General features: G+C 40.7%; 1 non-coding gene across 1 annotated transcript; it reads left to right on the top strand.

Moving 5' to 3' along the window:
* The first annotated feature begins 8831 nt into the window (after positions 1-8831).
* Positions 8832-8939, top strand: LOC130964960 (small nucleolar RNA R71). The gene has a single exon (XR_009081022.1). It is a non-coding gene; the product is annotated as a small nucleolar RNA R71 (small nucleolar RNA).
* Positions 8940-18189: the final 9250 nt, after the last annotated feature.

Below are 18189 nucleotides of genomic sequence, written 5' to 3'. Positions count from 1 at the left end.
GGGATTGGGGTTATTGTGCCTTCCTGGTTGATGACAATTTTGATGATCATTTGTTATTTGCAGATAGCTCTCATTACTATTGTGTGTCACCATGGGGGATCCTTTGTGATGAGTAAAGACGGTGTCGTCTCATACACTAGGGACCATATTTCAGAGATTCCGAAACTTAACCTAGATCGGCTAGATGTGTTTTTTTCATCAGGGAGTATTACAAAGATCTTGGGTATGATAAGGTGAAACATTGTTGGTGGCTAGTTCCAAACAGACCCTTAGAGATGAGTCTAAGGGAACTAAATTCTGATGCTGAGCTCCTGGAGAGGTGCTTCCATGTTGAAAGAAAGCATGGAGAGGTGCATGTGTACTATGAGCAATCTATTCCAACGTATTTGGAAGAACCACCATCCAAAACGGGCAGGGAGGTGGTGGTTGAAGTCCCCACCCAACCAGTTTTACTGAGAACATGACCAAGCTCTAGGGTCATTCCTCCACACCCTGTTCCAAACCCATGTAACCAACCTAAAACTACTGAACCACCTAGCAGACAACCTCTACCATTCCAAACCCAATTTCTATGGCTACTACCCCTGCTCCACCCAACCAAGATATGAACCATATTCAAGTACCAGCTCCAACCACCAATTCAACTCCAATTCCCAAATGTACTCCAACATTAGTGCCAAAGTCAAAACCTACTAAGATTTTCTAACCCAAATGGCCCTCAAAGAATGTGACAGAGAAGAAAGGTGTTACTTCAAAAAAACTTATAAAAAAAGGTGATGCAAGAACAACACTGAATAGGAGATATATAACCTGGGCATTAGCTAAAAGTCATGTGACAAGACATACAACTAAAGGGAAGCATAGTGCTTATAAGGCCAGGGTTGAAGAGAGTTCCAATGATGAAGAGGTTACCAATACAATACTAATAGCTAAAAGGAAAGAGGTTAACAAGAAACATCTTAAAAAAGTTAAAGTAAGTAAATTGAAGAAGGAGATACTCCAAGTTGATGATGGTTTGGTGCTTGAGGATGATTCGGGTGAAGATGATGGGTTATTTTTTGGACCAATGGCAGACCCTAGTCCTAATGTTGGTGTTTATGATGCTCATGATGAATATCATGATGATTTAGATGGGGCAGATTCTTGGTATTCGGAAGAAATGAAGACACCTAACTCAGAAGATGAATTTGGTGAAGTTGAGGATGACGAAGCATTCCCTGTTTTCAGAGAATGTACAAGATTCAGGGAACTCTGCCTAGAGGTATGTATGAAATTCAAAACGAAGTTGGATTTTAAAGAGGCTGTGAGGGAGTACTGCATACAGGAATGTAAGAGAGTTTGGTTCAAGAAAAATGAGGGTGATGTGTAAAGGTGAGGAATGTCCTTGGGTTATCTATGCCTCTAAGGATAGTGAGGGTGTTTGCTGGCAAGTTAAAATCTTTAATAATGATCATACCTGCCCAAGGGAGACAAAAAATAGATTATCTAACAGAGTGTGGTTAGTAAGCAAGTTGGTAAAGAAGCATAGAAAAATTCCAAATCTGAAGCAGACTAAAGCTTTAACATACTTCAAAAGCAAATATGACTTGGACTTGAACAAGTTGATGACAAGTCATCATATACCCATTTTTCAAGCTAATTTCACTTGTTTTGTTAGTCTTTATGCACTTTCTTGCTTCTTAAGTAAGTGATTTGGAGTGAAAATGCACAACTTCTTTAAATCAAGCAACCACCATGAAATTAATGTTAAATCATGAGGTTTTAGCTAATTTTAATTGAATTTTAATTGATTTATAAGCCTCTTGAATTTAGTGATACTTTGAGTGGTTGTTTTGGTTTATTGTAGGTGAAGAAAAGAAAAGAAAAGGAAAAGCGTAGCCTAAGGAAGCGTGGCCCAGGGAAAAGAAAGTGTGGTCAAAGAGAGAAGAAGTGTGCCGCATGCAATGGGGGAGGCAAGCATTGCCCTCCACAAGGGCACAATGCCCTCTAGGAGGGCAACATAAGGGAACCAAGCAAGGAAGGCAACTCTGCCCTGCCCACTACAAGGGCAGAGCACAAAATTGTGCCTTGGAACCAAGAAGAAGAAAACCTTGCCCTGCCCTCCACAAGGGCAGTATCGGGCTCTCCAAGGAAGAAAATCAAAGGAAAAATGTCACCTATACATGCCACAAGAATCGAACACGGAACAAGGAAGAAGCAAGGAACTAAGGTTGATTGCCGTGCCAAGAAACCAAGGAAATTAATTGAGCGTGTGTTCCAGCCGTGTTTCGAACACTGGACATCAAAGTGGAAACATTGCCCTGCCCTCCGCGAGGGCAGGGCAGCATTTTGTGTGTGGCGCACCAAGAAACAATTCTGGCGCACCAATTCTTGATCCTGGCAGCACCAGCGCGCACCACAGCTTGAATCTGGCGCACCAATTTTTCCTGCCCTGCCCTCCGCGCGGGCAGGGCAGCATTCTGCGCATCAGCCAGCACCAAGCCGCACCAATCTTCCGCGCCAAGCACGCTGGTGCACGAAATTGTGATCAATACTTTTCAAAACATAAACAATCCCTAGTAATGGCTCCAAAGACTTGGTGCTCAATACCATGGCATAAACACAACTTCGCACAACTAACCAGCAAGTGCACTGGGTCGTCCAAGTAATAAACCTTACGCGAGTAAGGGTCGATCCCACGGAGATTGGTGGTATGAAGCAAGCTATGGTCACCTTGTAAATCTCAGTCAGGCAGACTCAAATGGGTATAGATGATGAATAAAGCATAAAGATAAAGATAGAGATACTTATGCATATCATTGGTGAGAGCTTCAGATAAGCGTATGAAGATGCCTTCCCTTCCGTCTCTCTGCTTTCCTATTGTCTTCATCCAATCCTTCTTACTCCTTTCCATGGCAAGCTTGTGTAGGGTTTCACCGTTGTCAATGGCTACCTCCCATCCTCTCAGTGAAAATACGTCCCTGATGCTCTGTCACAGCATAGGCTAATCATCTGTCGGTTCTCGGTCCGGCCGGAATAGAATCCAGTGATTCTTTTGCGTCTGTCACTAACGCCCCGCCTTTCGGAGTTTGAAGCACGTCACAGTCATTCAATCATTGAATCCTACTCAGAATACCACAGACAAGGTTAGACCTTCCGGATTCTCTTGAATGACGCCATCAGTTCTTGCCTATACCACGAAGACTCTGATCTCACGGAATGGCTGGCTCGTTTGTCAGGCGAGCACTCGGTTGTCAGGCGATCAACCATGCATCATGCAATCAGAAATCCAAGAGATAAACACTAGGGCCTCGAATGCTTGTAGAACAAGAATGGTTGTCAGTCACCTTGTTCATAGGTGAAAATGATGATGAGTGTCACGGATCATCACATTCATCAAGTTGAAGAACAAGTGATATCTTGGACAAAGAACAAGCGGAATTGAAAAGAAGAACAATAGTAATTGCATTAATACTCGAGGTACAGCAGAGCTCCACACCTTAATCTATGGTGTGTAGATACTCCACCGTTGAAAATACATAAGAACAAGGTCTAGGCATGGCCGTGAGGCCAGCCTCCCAATGATCTAAGATAGCATAAAATTAGAAGATAGCTACCAAGATGTCAAATACAATAGTAAAAGGTCCTACTTATAGAAAACTAGTAGCCTAAGGTGTACAAAGATGAGTAAATGACATAAAAATCCACTTCCGGGCCCACTTGGTGTGTGCTTGGGCTGAGCAATGAAGCATTTTCGTGTAGAGACTTGTCTTGGAGTTAAACGCCAGCTTTTATGCCAGTTTGGGCGTTTAACTCCCATTTAGGTGCCAGTTCCGGCGTTTAATGCTGGAATTTCTTGAGGTGACTTTGAACGCCGGTTTGGGCCATCAAATCTTGGGCAAAGTATAGACTATCATATATTGCTGGAAAGCCCAGGATGTCTACTTTCCAACGCCGTTGAGAGCGCGCCAATTGGGCTTCTATAGCTCCAGAAAATCCACTTCGAGTGCTGGGAGGTCAGAATCCAACAGCATCTGCAGTCCTTTTCAGTCTCTGGATCAGATTTTTGCTCAGATCCTTCAATTTCAGCCAGAAAATACCTGAAATCACAGAAAAACACACAAACTCATAGTAAAGTCCAGAAAAGTAAATTTTAACTAAAAACTAATAAAAATATACTAAAAACTAACTAGATCATACTAAAAACATACTAAAAATAATGCCAAAAAGTGTACAAATTATCCGCTTATCACAACACCAAACTTAAATTGTTGCTTGTCCCCAAGCAACTGAAGATCAAATAAGATAAAAAGAAGAGAATATGCAATGAACTCCAAAAACATCTATGAAGATCAGTATTAATTAGATGAGCGGGGCTTTTAGCTTTTTGCCTCTGAATAGTTTTGGCATCTCACTTTATCCTTTGGAATTCAGAATGATTGGCTTCTTTAGGAACTCAGAATCCAGATAGTGTTATCGATTCTCCTAGTTAAGTATGATGATTCTTGAACACAGCTACTTTATTGAGTCTTGGCTGTGGCCCAAAGCACTCTGTCTTCCAGTATTACCACCGGATACATACATGCCACAGACACATAATTGGGTGAACCTTTTCAGATTGTGACTCAGCTTTGCTAAAGTCCCCAATTAGAGGTGTCCAGGGTTCTTAAGCACACTCTTATTGCCTTGGATCACAACTTTATTTCTTTCTTTTTCATCAATTTTTTTCGTTTTTCTCCCCCTTTTTTTTTTCGTTTGCTTTTTTTTTTTTGTATTCACTGCTTTTTCTTGCTTCAAGAATCATTTTTATGATTTTTCAGATCCTCAGTAACATGTCTCCTTTTTCATCATTCTTTCAAGAGCCAACATTCATGAACCACAAATTCAAAAGACATATGCACTGTTCAAGCATACATTCAGAGAACAAAAGTGTTGCCACCACATCAAAATAATTAAACTGTTATAAAATTCAAAATTCATGCAATTCTTTTCCTTTTCAATTAAGCACGTTTTTATTTAAGAAAGTTGATGGATTCATAGGACATTCATAACTTTAAGGCATAGACACTAAGACACTAATGATCATAAGACACAAACATAGATAACATAAGCATGAAAATTTCGAAAAACAAGAAAAATAAAGAACAAGGAGATTAAAGAACGGGTCCACCTTAGTGATGGCGGCTTGTTCTTCCTCTTGAAGGTCTTATGGAGTGCTTGAGCTCCTCAATGTCTCTTCCTTGTCTTTGTTGCTCCTCTCTCATGATTCTTTGATCTTCTCTAATTTCATGGAGGAGAATGGAGTGTTCTTGGTGCTCCACCCTTAGTTGTCCCATGTTGGAACTCAATTCTTCTAGGGAGGTATTTAGTTGCTCCCAATAGTTTTGTGGATGAAAGTGCATCCCTTGAGGCATCTCAGGGATCTCATGATGAGAGGGGTCTCTTGTGTGCTCCATCCTTTTCTTGGTAATGGGCTTATCCTCATCAATGGTGATGTCTCCCTCTATGTCAACTCCAACTGAATAACAGAGGTGACAAATGAGGTGAGGAAAGGCTAACCTTGCTAAGGTAGAGGACTTATCCGCCACCTTGTAGAGTTCTTGGGCTATGACCTCATGAACTTCCACTTCTTCTCCAATCATGATGCTATGGATCATGATGGCCCGGTCTAAAGTAACTTCGGACCGGTTGCTAGTGGGAATGATTGAGTGTTGGATAAACTCCAACCATCCTCTAGCCACGGGTTTGAGGTCATGCCTTCTCAATTGAACCGGCTTGCCTCTTGAATATCTCTTCCATTGTGCGCCCTCTTCACATATGATTGTGAGGACTTGGTCCAACCTTTGATCAAAGTTGACCCTTCTTGTGTAAGGATGTTCATCTCCTTACATCATAGGCAAGTTGAACGCCACCCTCACACTTTTCGGACTAAAATCCAAGTATTTCCCCCGAACCATTGTGAGATAATTCTTTGGATCCGGGTTCATACTTTGATCATGGTTCTTGGTGATCCATGCATTGGCATAGAATTCTTGAACCATCAAGATTCCGACTTGTTGAATGGGGTTGGTAAGCACTTCCCAACCTCTTCTTCGGATCTCATGGCGGATCTCCGGATATTCACCCTTTTTGAGTGAAAAGGGGACCTCGGGGATTACCTTCTTCAAGGCCACAACTTCATAGAAGTGGTCTTGATGCACCCTTGAGATGAATCTATCCATCTCCCATGACTCGGAGGTGGAAGCTTTTGCTTTCCCTTTCCTCTTTCTAGAGGTTTCTCCGGCCTTGGATGCCATAAATGGTTATGGAAAACGAAAAAGCAACGCTTTTACCACACCAAACTTAAAATGTTTGCTCGTCCTCGAGCAAAAGAAGAAAGAAGAGAGTAGAAGAAGAAGAAATGAGGAAGAGGGAGATGGTGGTGTATTCGGCCAAAGGGGGGGAGAAGTGTTGTTTAGGTTGTGTGAAAATGAAGGGGTTAAGAAGGGTTTATATAGGAGAGAGGGGAGATGAGGTTCGGCCATTATGGGTGGGTTTGGGAGGGAATGTGGTTTGAATTTGAAGGGTGAGGTTGGTGGGGTTTTATGAAGGATGGATGTGAGTGGTGAAGAGAAAGATGGGATTTGATAGGTGAAGGGTTTTTGGGGAAGAGGTGTTGAGGTGATTGGTGAATGGGGGAAGAAGAGAGAGAGTGGTGGTGGGGTCCTGTGGGGTCCACAGATCCTGTGGTGTCAAGGAAAAGGCATCCCTGCACCAAATGGCATCAAAATTCACGTTTTGAGCCATTGCTGGCGTTAAACGCCGGGCTGGTGCCCATTCCTGGCGTTTAACGCCAGGTTCTTGCCCTTTTCTGGCGTTTAACGCCAGTCTGGTGCCCCTTTCTGGCGTTAAACGCCCAGAATGGTGCCAGACTGGGCGTTAAACGCCCAACTGCTAGGCTTACTGGCGTTTGAACGCCAGCAGCATCTTCCTCCAGGGTGTGCTGTTTTTCTTCCTGTTTTTCATTCTGTTTTTGCTTTTTCAATTAATTTTGTGACTTCTTATGATCATCAACCTACAAAATAAAATAAAATAACAAAAGAAAATATGTAAAATATAATATTGGGTTGCCTCCCAACAAGCGCTTCTTTAATGTCAGTAGCTTGACAGAGGGCTCTCATGGAGCCTCACAGATACTCAGAGCAATGTTGGAACCTCCCAACACCAAACTTAGAGTTTGAATGTGGGGGTTCAACACCAAACTTAGAGTTTGGTTGTGGCCTCCCAACACCAAACTTAGAGTTTGAATGTGGGGGCTCTTCTTGACTCTGATTTGAGAGAAGCTCTTCATGCTTCATCTCTATGGTGACAGAGGGATATCCTTGAGCCTTAAACACAAAGGATTCTCCATTCACTTGAATGATCAGTTCAACTCTATCAACATCAATCACAGCCTTTGCTGTGGCTAGGAAAGGTCTGCCAAGGATGATGGTTTCATCCATGCATTTCCCAGTCTCTAGGACTATGAAATCAGTAGGGATGTAATGGTCTTCAATCTTAACCAAAACATTCTCTACAAGTCCATAAGCTTGTTTTCTTGAGTTGTCTGCCATCTCTAGTGAGATTCTTGCAGCTTGTACCTCAAAGATCCTTAGCTTCTCCATTACTGAGAGAGGCATGAGGTTTACACTTGACCCTAAGTCACATAGAGCCTTCTTGAAGGTCATGGTGCCTATGGTACAAGGTATGGAAAACTTCCCAGGGTCTTGTCTCTTTTGAGGTAATTTCTGCCTAGACAAGTCATCCAGTTCTTTGGTGAGCAAAGGAGGTTCATCCTCCCAAGTCTCATTTCCAAATAACTTGTCATTTAGCTTCATGATTGCTCCAAGGTATTTAGCAACTTGCTCTTCAGTGACATACTCATCCTCTTCAGAGGAAGAATACTCATCAGAGCTCATGAAAGGCAGAAGTAAGTCCAATGGAATTTCTATGGTCTCATTTTGAGTCTCAGATTTCCATGGTTCCTCATTAGGGAACTCAGTGGAGGTTAGTGCACGCCCATTGAAGCCTTCCTCAGTGGCGTCCACTTCCTCTCCATCCTCTCCAAATTCGGCCATGTTTATAGCTTTGCACTCTCCTTTTGGATTTTCTTCTGTGTTGCTCGGGAGAGTACTTGGAGGGAGTTCAGTAACTTTCTTGCTCAGCTGTCCCACTTGTGCCTCCAAATTTCTAATGGAGGACCTTGTTTCATTCATGAAACTTTGAGTGGTTTTAATTAGATCAGAGACCATGGTTGCTAAGTCAGAGGGGTTCTGCTTAGGATTCTCTGTCTGTTGCTGAGAAGATGATGGAAAAGGTTTGCCATTGTTAAACCTGTTTCTTCCACCATTATTATTGAAACCTTGTTGAGGTCTCTCTTGATTCTTCCATGAGAGATTTGGGTGATTTCTCCATGAAGAATTATAGGTGTTACCATAGGGTTCTCCTAGGTAATTCACCTCTTCCATTGAAGGGTTCTCAGGATCATAAGCTTCTTCCTCAGATGAAGCATCCTTAGTACTACTTGGTACATTTTGCATTCCAGACAGACTTTGAGAAATCAAATTGACTTGTTGAGTCAATATCTTATTCTGAGCCAGAATGGCATTCAGAGTATCAATCTCAAGAACTCCTTTCTTCTGACTTGTCCCATTGTTCACAGGATTTCTCTCAGAAGTGTACATGAATTGGTTATTTGCAACCATTTCAATGAGCTCTTGAGCTTCTGTAAGCGTCTTCTTCAGATGAAGAGATCCTCCAGCAGAGCTATCCAAGGACATCTTAGATAGTTCAGAGAGACCCTCATAGAAAATACCTATGATGCTCCATTCAGAAAGCATGTCAGAAGGACATTTTCTGATCAATTGTTTGTATCTTTCCCAAGCTTCATAGAGGGATTCTCCATCCTTCTGTCTGAAGGTTTGGACTTCCACTCTAAGTTTACTCCATCTTTGAGGTGGAAAGAACTTTGCCAAGAAGGCATTGACTAGCTTTTCCCAAGAGTCCAGGCTTTCTTTAGGTTGAGAGTCCAACCATATTCTAGCTCTGTCTCTTACAGCAAAAGGGAATAGCATCAGTCTATAGACCTCAGGGTCTACCCCATTAGTCTTGACTGTGTCACAGATTTGCAAGAATTCAGCTAAGAACTGATGAGGATCTTCCATTGGAAGTCCATGGAACTTGCAATTCTGTTGCATTAGAGAAACTAATTGAGGTTTAAGCTCAAAGTTGTTTGCTCCAATGGCAGGGATAGAGATGCTTCTCCCATAGAAGTCGGGAGTGGGTGCAGTAAAGTCATCCAGCACCTTCCGTGCATTGTCTGCATTATTGTTGTTTTCGGCTGCCATGTCTTCTTCTTCTTTGAAGAATTCGGTCAGGTCCTCTAAAGAGAGTTGTGCTTTGGCTTCTCTTAGCTTTCTCTTCAAGGTCCTTTCGGGTTCAGGGTCAGCTTCAACAAGAATGCCTTTGTCTCTGCTTCTGCTCATATGAAAGAGAAGAGAACAAGAAAATGTGGAATCCTCTATGTCACAGTATAGAGATTCCTTGAGGTATCAGAGGAAAAGAGAAATAGAAAGAAGAAGGAGAAGAAGAATTCGAACTTTAGTTAGATAAGGTTCGAATTGTGCATTGAGAAGGAGTGGTACTTCATAAATAGAAGGATGTGAGAAGGAGGGAAGTAATTTTTCAAAAATTAATTAGAATATTTTGAAAACATTTTTGAAAAACACTAATTGATTTTCGAAAATAAAAGTGGAAAAGAAATCAAGTGATTTTTGAAAAAGGATTTGAAATTAGAAGTTAAAAAGATTTGATTGAGAACTTATTTTGAAAAAGATGTGATTGAGAAGATATGATTTGAAAAACATTTTAAAAAGATTTGATTTTGAAAACAATTTAAAAAAGATTTGATTTTTAAAAATTAATGACTTGCCTAACAAGAAAAGATATGATTCAAACATAAGACCTTCCTCAACAAAAAAGGCAAAAAATGTTCAATCAAATCATTAATTGTTAGTAAGTATCTTTGAAAAAGGAAGGAAATTGATTTTGAAAACATTTGATTGAAAAGATATGATTTGAAAAAGATTTGATTTTGAAAAACTTTGAAAACTAAAAAAAAATTTGATTTTGAAAACAAAATCTTCCCCCTTTGCCATCCTGGCGTTAAACGCCCAGAATGGTATCCATTCTGGCGTTTAACGCCCAAAATGTACTCTTTTTGGGCGTTAAACGCCCAACCAGGTACCCTGGCTGGCGTTTAAACGCCAGTCTGTCCTTCTTCACTGGGCGTTTTGAACGCCCAGCTTTTTCTGTATAATTCCTCTACAGTATGTTCTGAATCTTCAATTCTCTGTATTATTGACTTGAAAAGACACAAATTGAAAATATTTTTGGATTTTTAATAATAAGGAATAATCAAAATGCACTAAAATCAAATAACAATGCATGCAAGACACCAAACTTAGCAGTTTGTATACTACTGACACTAATAAGAATGCATATGAGACACATAAACACTCAAGTCAAGAGAATTCAAAGATCAGAGTAAGAAATCATCAAGAATTACTTGAAGATCTTTAAGACACATGAATGAATGCATGCAATTGACACCAAACTTAAGATGAGACACTAGACTCAAACAAGAAACATCAAATATTTTTGGTTTTTATGGTTTTTGTGGATTTTTTTGTGATTTTCGAAAATTAAGTGAAAAAAGATATCAAAATTCTTAATGAGAATTCCAGGAATCAGTGCAATGCTAGTCTAAGACTCCGGTCCAGGAATTAGACATGGCTTCACAGCCAGCCAAGCTTTCAAAGAAAGCTTCGGTCCAAAACACTAGACATGGCCAAAGGCCAGCCAAGCCTTAACAGATCACTGCTCCAAAAGCAAGATCAACAAGCTCTTGTGATGATAAGTTGAAACCTCGGTCCAATGAAATTAGACATGGCTTCACAGCCAGCCAGATTTCAACAAATCATCATGAAACTCTAGAATTCATCTTCAAGAATTTTGAAAAAAAATAAATGCCTAATCTAAGCAACAAGATGAACCGTCAGTTGTCCATACACAAGAACAATCCCCGGCAACGGCGCCAAAAACTTGGTGCACGAAATTGTGATCAATACTTTTCAAAACATAAACAATCCCTAGTAATGGCTCCAAAGACTTGGTGCTCAATACCATGGCATAAACACAACTTCGCACAACTAACCAGCAAGTGCACTGGGTCGTCCAAGTAATAAACCTTACGCGAGTAAGGGTCGATCCCACGGAGATTGGTGGTATGAAGCAAGCTATGGTCACCTTGTAAATCTCAGTCAGGCAGACTCAAATGGGTATAGATGATGAATAAAGCATAAAGATAAAGATAGAGATACTTATGCATATCATTGGTGAGAGCTTCAGATAAGCGTATGAAGATGCCTTCCCTTCCGTCTCTCTGCTTTCCTACTGTCTTCATCCAATCCTTCTTACTCCTTTCCATGGCAAGCTTGTGTAGGGTTTCACCGTTGTCAATGGCTACCTCCCATCCTCTCAGTGAAAATACGTCCCTGATGCTCTGTCACAGCATAGGCTAATCATCTGTCGGTTCTCGGTCCGGCCGTAATAGAATCCAGTGATTCTTTTGCGTCTGTCACTAACGCCCCACCTTTCGGAGTTTGAAGCACGTCACAGTCATTCAATCATTGAATCCTACTCAGAATACCACAGACAAGGTTAGACCTTCCGGATTCTCTTGAATGCCGCCATCAGTTCTTGCCTATACCACGAAGACTCTGATCTCACGGAATGGCTGGCTCGTTTGTCAGGCGAGCACTCGGTTGTCAGGCGATCAACCATGCATCATGCAATCTGAAATCCAAGAGATAAACACTAGGGCCTCGAATGCTTGTAGAACAAGAATGGTTGTCAGTCACCTTGTTCATAGGTGAGAATGATGATGAGTGTCACGGATCATCACATTCATCAAGTTGAAGAACAAGTGATATCTTGGACAAAGAACAAGCGGAATTGAATAGAAGAACAATAGTAATTGCATTAATACTCGAGGTACAGCAGAGCTCCACACCTTAATCTATGGTGTGTAGAAACTCCACTGTTGAAAATACATAAGAACAAGGTCTAGGCATGGCCGTGAGGCCAGCCTCCCAATGATCTAAGATAGCATAAAATTAGAAGATAGCTACCAAGATGTCAAATACAATAGTAAAAGGTCCTACTTATAGAAAACTAGTAGCCTAAGGTGTACAAAGATGAGTAAATGACATAAAAATCCACTTCCGGGCCCACTTGGTGTGTGCTTGGGCTGAGCAATGAAGCATTTTCGTGTAGAGACTTGTCTTGGAGTTAAACGCCAGCTTTTATGCCAGTTTGGGCGTTTAACTCCCATTTAGGTGCCAGTTCCGGCGTTTAACGCTGGAATTTCTTGAGGTGACTTTGAACGCCGGTTTGGGCCATCAAATCTTGGGCAAAGTATGGACTATCATATATTGCTAGAAAGCCCAGGATGTCTACTTTCCAACGCCGTTGAGAGCGCGGCAATTGGGCTTCTGTAGCTCCAGAAAATCCACTTCGAGTGCAGGGAGGTCAGAATCCAACAGCATCTGCAGTCCTTTTCAGTCTCTGGATCAGATTTTTGCTCAGATCCCTCAATTTCAGCCAGAAAATACCTGAAATCACAGAAAAACACACAAACTCATAGTAAAGTCCAGAAAAGTGAATTTTAACTAAAAACTAATAAAAATATACTAAAAACTAACTAGATCATACTAAAAACATACTAAAAACAATGCCAAAAAGTGTACAAATTATCCGCTCATCACACGCACCAAGCACCAATTTTCTGCCCTGCCCTCCACAAGGGCAGGGCAGCCTCATGGGAGCTACCATTTTGGGCCGAAAAATTCAATTAAAATTCCAATTGAATTCATTTCTTCACCAAATCAAAAGCCCATCCAAATCCCAATATCCAAGAATAGAAAGTGTATAAATAGGAGTTAGTTTGATGTAATTAGGACCTTTACATTGATCTATTTTTTCACTTTTCATTTTTACTTTGGAACCTTTTGCTTAGCTTTTGAATTTTCTTTGGAGCTTTGAATTCTGCAACTTCTCTTGGTGACTCCACCGAGATTTCAGAGAATTGGGGAGGAGAATTGATCTCTCTTCTTCCTCATTCTTGCCTGAGCACTTTTAATTTTCTTGTTTTGAGTTTTGGGTGTGAAGAGTTGAGGAAATTCTGTCTCAACCTCCATTCAAAATCTCTTTAATCCCTTTTCTGCACAATTCAATTCAATTTCAATTTCCTTTACTGCTTCTTCTTTAATTTCTTGTCAATTGCTTTGTGAACTTGGATCTGGGAAGGCAATTGAGATCTAGGCTTTGCTACCTAGTCTCTGGAGACCTGAGACCCCAATTTACTTTTGGTTCTTCTGTGAACCACTGCTGCACTTTAATTTCCATCTCTGTTTGATTCAATTCATCTTCTACTTAATTAATTGTTGCAATTTACTTTCCCTTTGTTTAGATTCTGCAATCCCAGTCCTCAAACCCCTTTTACATTCAAGCAATTTACATTTCTTGCCATTTAAGTTACTGCTATTTACATTTCTTGCACTTTAAGTTTCAGTCATTTATTTTCTTGTTCTTTAAGATTCTGCAAGTTTACTTTCCTGCTCTTTAATTTACTGCAATTTGCCCTTCCCCCTTTACATTTACTGTCATTTACTTCCTGTTAAACACAAATCACTCTACCAATACTTGATCCGCTTGACTAAACCACCCACTAAACTAAAATTGCTCAATCCTTCAATCCCTGTGGGATCGACCTCACTCATGTGAGTTATTATTACTTGATGCGACCCGGTACACTTGCCGGTGAGTATTGTGTTGGATCGTTTTCCACACCATCAAGTTTTTGGCGCCGTTGCCGGGGATTGAAATAGATTGACAATGATTAAGTGAAGTGGAGGTCTAGATTAAGCACTTTTTCTTTTCTGTTATTCTAATTCCTACTAACACACTAACTGTTTGAATTTTTGCTTAAACTAACTAAAACCTCATTCTAGCAATAGATTGAAGTTTTATTGATTTTCTGGATTTGTGTGTTTATAGTTGTGTTTTTGCATGTCAGGTACAGGAAGATCTACCCCTGTCCTCTCTGAAATTGACCAAAGAACTCTTCGAAGAATAAGAAGAGCTGAAAGAGGAAAAAACGTTATTGGAGAGGAAGAATCTGAGGAGGAATTGCAAGAGATGGAAGGAGATCTCGATCAACCAGGAGAAGGAGCCAACAATAATCAACATCAACGAAGAGTCTTGGCTTCATACACATTTGCAAATGCTAGACACTGTGGGAGTAGCATTCTTCCCCCCAATGTCAATGCAAACAACTTTGAATTAAAGCCACAACTCATCACTTTGGTTCAAAACAACTGTTCCTTTGGAGGAGGACCTTTGGAAGATCCAAATCAACATTTGTCTACCTTCTTGAGAATCTGTGACACGGTGAAAACTAATGGTGTACCTCCTGATAGCTACAAGTTGCTGCTCTTCCCATTTTCTCTCAGAGACAAAGCCACTCAATGGCTAGAAACGTTCCCAAAAGAAAGCATCAACACTTGGGATGATTTGGTGAGCAAGTTCCTTGCCAAATTCTATCCCCCTCAAAGAATCATAAGATTGAAGACTGAGGTGCAGACATTCACTCAAATGGAGGCTGAAAACTTATATGAAGCATGGGAAAGATATAAAGCTCTATTGAGAAAGTGTCCACCAGAAATGTTCACTGAGTGGGACAAGTTACAGAACTTCTATGAGGGACTCACTCTTAAAGCTCAAGAAGCACTTGATCACTCAGCTGGAGGCTCATTACAACTCATGAAGACCACAGAGGAAGCTCAAAACCTCATTGATATGGTAGCCAACAACCAATACTTCTTTGCTCATCAAAGACAACGCCAACCATCACAGAGAAGAGGAGTAATGGAGTTAGAAGGAGTGGATTCAATTTTAGCTCAAAACAAGATGATGCAACAGCAGATTCAACAATAGTTTGAGCAAATGGCCAAAAGAATTGATGGCTTGCAAGTGGCAGCAGTGAGCACCACAAGCCAACCATCAACCACATGGGTGCAAAGTGAAGAAACTCAAGAGGAGCAACAGCAAGAGCAAGTCCAGTACATGCACAACCAAAATCCTGTAACAAATGAAGTCTATGGTGATACCTATAATCCATCTTGGAAGAACCATCCCAACCTCAGATGGGGAGACAACCATAATCAAAACCAACAATCATGGCAAAGAAACTCAAATTAGAACAATTGGAAAAATACAAACCACAACTCCCAGCCAAACACTAACCAAAACACATACAGAAAACCACAAAACAACTACCCCAACTCTAGCCATCACCTACCCAATAATCACCCAACTAACCAAAGCACTTACCACCATCCATCAACACCCCAAAATCAACTAATCTCACAAGACTCACAGAGGATCACTAATCTAGAGCTGCTCATGGAGAAACTGATGAAGAATCAAGAATTGACAACAAAGAACCAAGAAGCTTCCATGAAGAACCTAGAGAGGCAGATTGGACAAATCTCCAAACAGATTTCTGTTGAGAAGCCATCAAGTTCACTACCTAGTGACACCATTCCCAACCCAAAGGAAGAATGCAAGGTCGTGCAACTAAGAAGTGGAAAAGTGTTATCAGATGGTAACCAAGGGGCAACCAAGCATAGTTACAATGAGCCAACAAAGAATGGTGAAACCATCAACAAAGACATGACAACCAAGAATGTCCCAGGAGAACTCACAGAAGAGAATAACCAACCACAAAATCTGAAGAAAGGAAAGCAAATCATGGAAGAACCAAGTCCAAAACAACTTCAAGGGGAGAAAAGCTTGACACCCCCAATACCTTATCCCCAAAGATTCCACAAAGAAACAAAGGATCAGCACTTCCACAAATTTCTTGAAACTTTCAAGAAGCTGGAAATCAATATACCTTTAGCTGAGGCATTAGAGCAAATGCCCCTGTATGCCAAGTTTCTAAAAGAGCTCATCAACAAGAAGAGGAGTTGGAATGAGAAGGAGACTGTAATGCTTAGTGAGGAATGCAATGCACTCATCAAAAAGGGACTCCCTCCTAAGCTTGAAGATCCTGGAGGTTTCTTCCTACCCTGCACTATTGGGAACCTATTCATCAACAAGGGGATGTGTGACTTAGGAGCAAGCATAAATCTAATCCCATTTTCTTTAGTGAAAAAGCTTGGCATAGAGGAGGTGAAACCAACACAGATATCTTTGGAATTGGTGGATCAATCGGTAGTGTATCCTAAAGGGCTAATTGAGAACCTTCTAGTTAAGGTTGACAAGTTTATCTATCCGGCAGATTTTGTGATCTTGGATTCTGCAGAGAATGGAAATAACTCCATAATACTTGGTCGACCATTTTTGGCCACTGCTAGAGCCATTGTGGATATAGAGCAGGGAGAGTTAACCCTCAGGATGCATGAGGAGAGCATCATCTTGAAAGTCTTTCCAGAATTACAATTGGATGAAGAAACAAGCAAAACAAGTGGTGATCTCCTTCCAAAGCAATCAACTGACAAGGCAGTAGAACAGAAAAACAAGCAGATGCAAGAAGAAAAAGGAATTCAAAAGGAAGCAGGGGTGATAAACAAAAAGGAAGGTATCACAACTCAAGTCACTGTCAAAGGAAGCATATCAACAAGGAGGAAAAAGAAGAAAAACAAGAAAAAGGCCTACAAGGGGTGGAAGAATAAGAAAATCCCAACTGAAGGATTTGCCAAAGGTGATGAGGTGCAACTAGTGTATCAACAGCTTGGAACACAAGATTGTTATACTGTCAACCAAGTACTTTCTCTTGAGCACATTGAAATTGAGCATCAAGGCACAAAGAGAAAGCTTACAGTGAGAGGTGACAGGTTGAGACATCACCAACATCAACCACCTTAAAGGGAAGTCCAATGTCAAGCTAGTGACAATAAAAGAGCGCTTCATGGGAGGCAACCCATGATTTAGAATTTCTGTCTTCTCTTTAATAAGCCATGATTTCCTGAGTATGGTTTCGAACTCTCATATTTGATAAATGCACATTTTAGAGCATAAGTCAGACTTCTAAGTTTGGTGTCCCTTAAGGCACACTTAATTTTGCTTTTCAAAAAGAAAGGGAGTTATTCTTAGAACATATGCATAATTCTTTTGAATGAAGCATATGACCAAACACTAAGTTTGGTGTCTGCAAGTGTAACAAAGTTCAGAGGATTATTTCTCATTTATGGAATCAAAGCCATATAGAAAGGGATCATGCATCAAAATATTTTAAAAAAAAAAACATATCAATTGTGAAGAATGGTTTGCAATTGTTAAGCCATCCCCTCAATAAAAGATAAGTTTGGTGTTCACCACTTTTAACATCTTTGATTAAGGGACACAATTGACCATAAAAATATTTCTAAATAATAATAAACAAAACAAAACAATTCTTTTCCTTTAAATACAAATTAATTGCCAACGACCATATTAATGATCTAAGGCTAGTTGTTTTGGTTCATGTAGGAAAAAGATTGAGACAAAAGCAAGGAAGGGCCACGGCTAGGAGAAGCTATGTGAGGATGTTCACATGCGCCTAGAAGAACGCGCTCATGGGGAACAGAATTTGCATGCATGCATCCTTGGACACCTAAATACATGCAACCAATGGAAGAAGGATCCTCGTCAAAGCAGCAACAATACATGCAAGCCGTCCATTTCATGCATTCTTTGGATGAACAACTCAATCTTAACCATTCATGAGCACCAACGAGATCCTCTCTCTCATTAAGGTTTTGTTGGAAAGCTTGAAGAATCCATCTATAAGTAGCCGTTGGCATCAACACGGCATACACACTCTCATTCAAGCCACTTCCATATGAAAACCATACTTTCTTCCACTTCCAAAACCAACATAATCCCCTTGTCTCACAACAAAACCGAACCAAAACTCTTCCCAAACACAACACAAACTTCTTCTTTTCTCACTTCTTCTTTCTTTTCACCTCAATTCCAATGGCCTCTTCAAGTTCAAAAAGAAGGCCGGGAAAGGAACCTATGGTAGCCGAACCTCCATCCTTTGATGCAACCAAATTTAGATCCCAATTCCATGAAGGGAGATAT

Source organism: Arachis stenosperma, chromosome 2, assembly GCF_014773155.1.
Source record: "Arachis stenosperma cultivar V10309 chromosome 2, arast.V10309.gnm1.PFL2, whole genome shotgun sequence".
Taxonomy (NCBI): Eukaryota; Viridiplantae; Streptophyta; class Magnoliopsida; order Fabales; family Fabaceae; genus Arachis; species Arachis stenosperma.
Note: the sequence above shows the minus strand (reverse complement) of the source record. Positions and strands in the feature narration are given on the sequence as shown.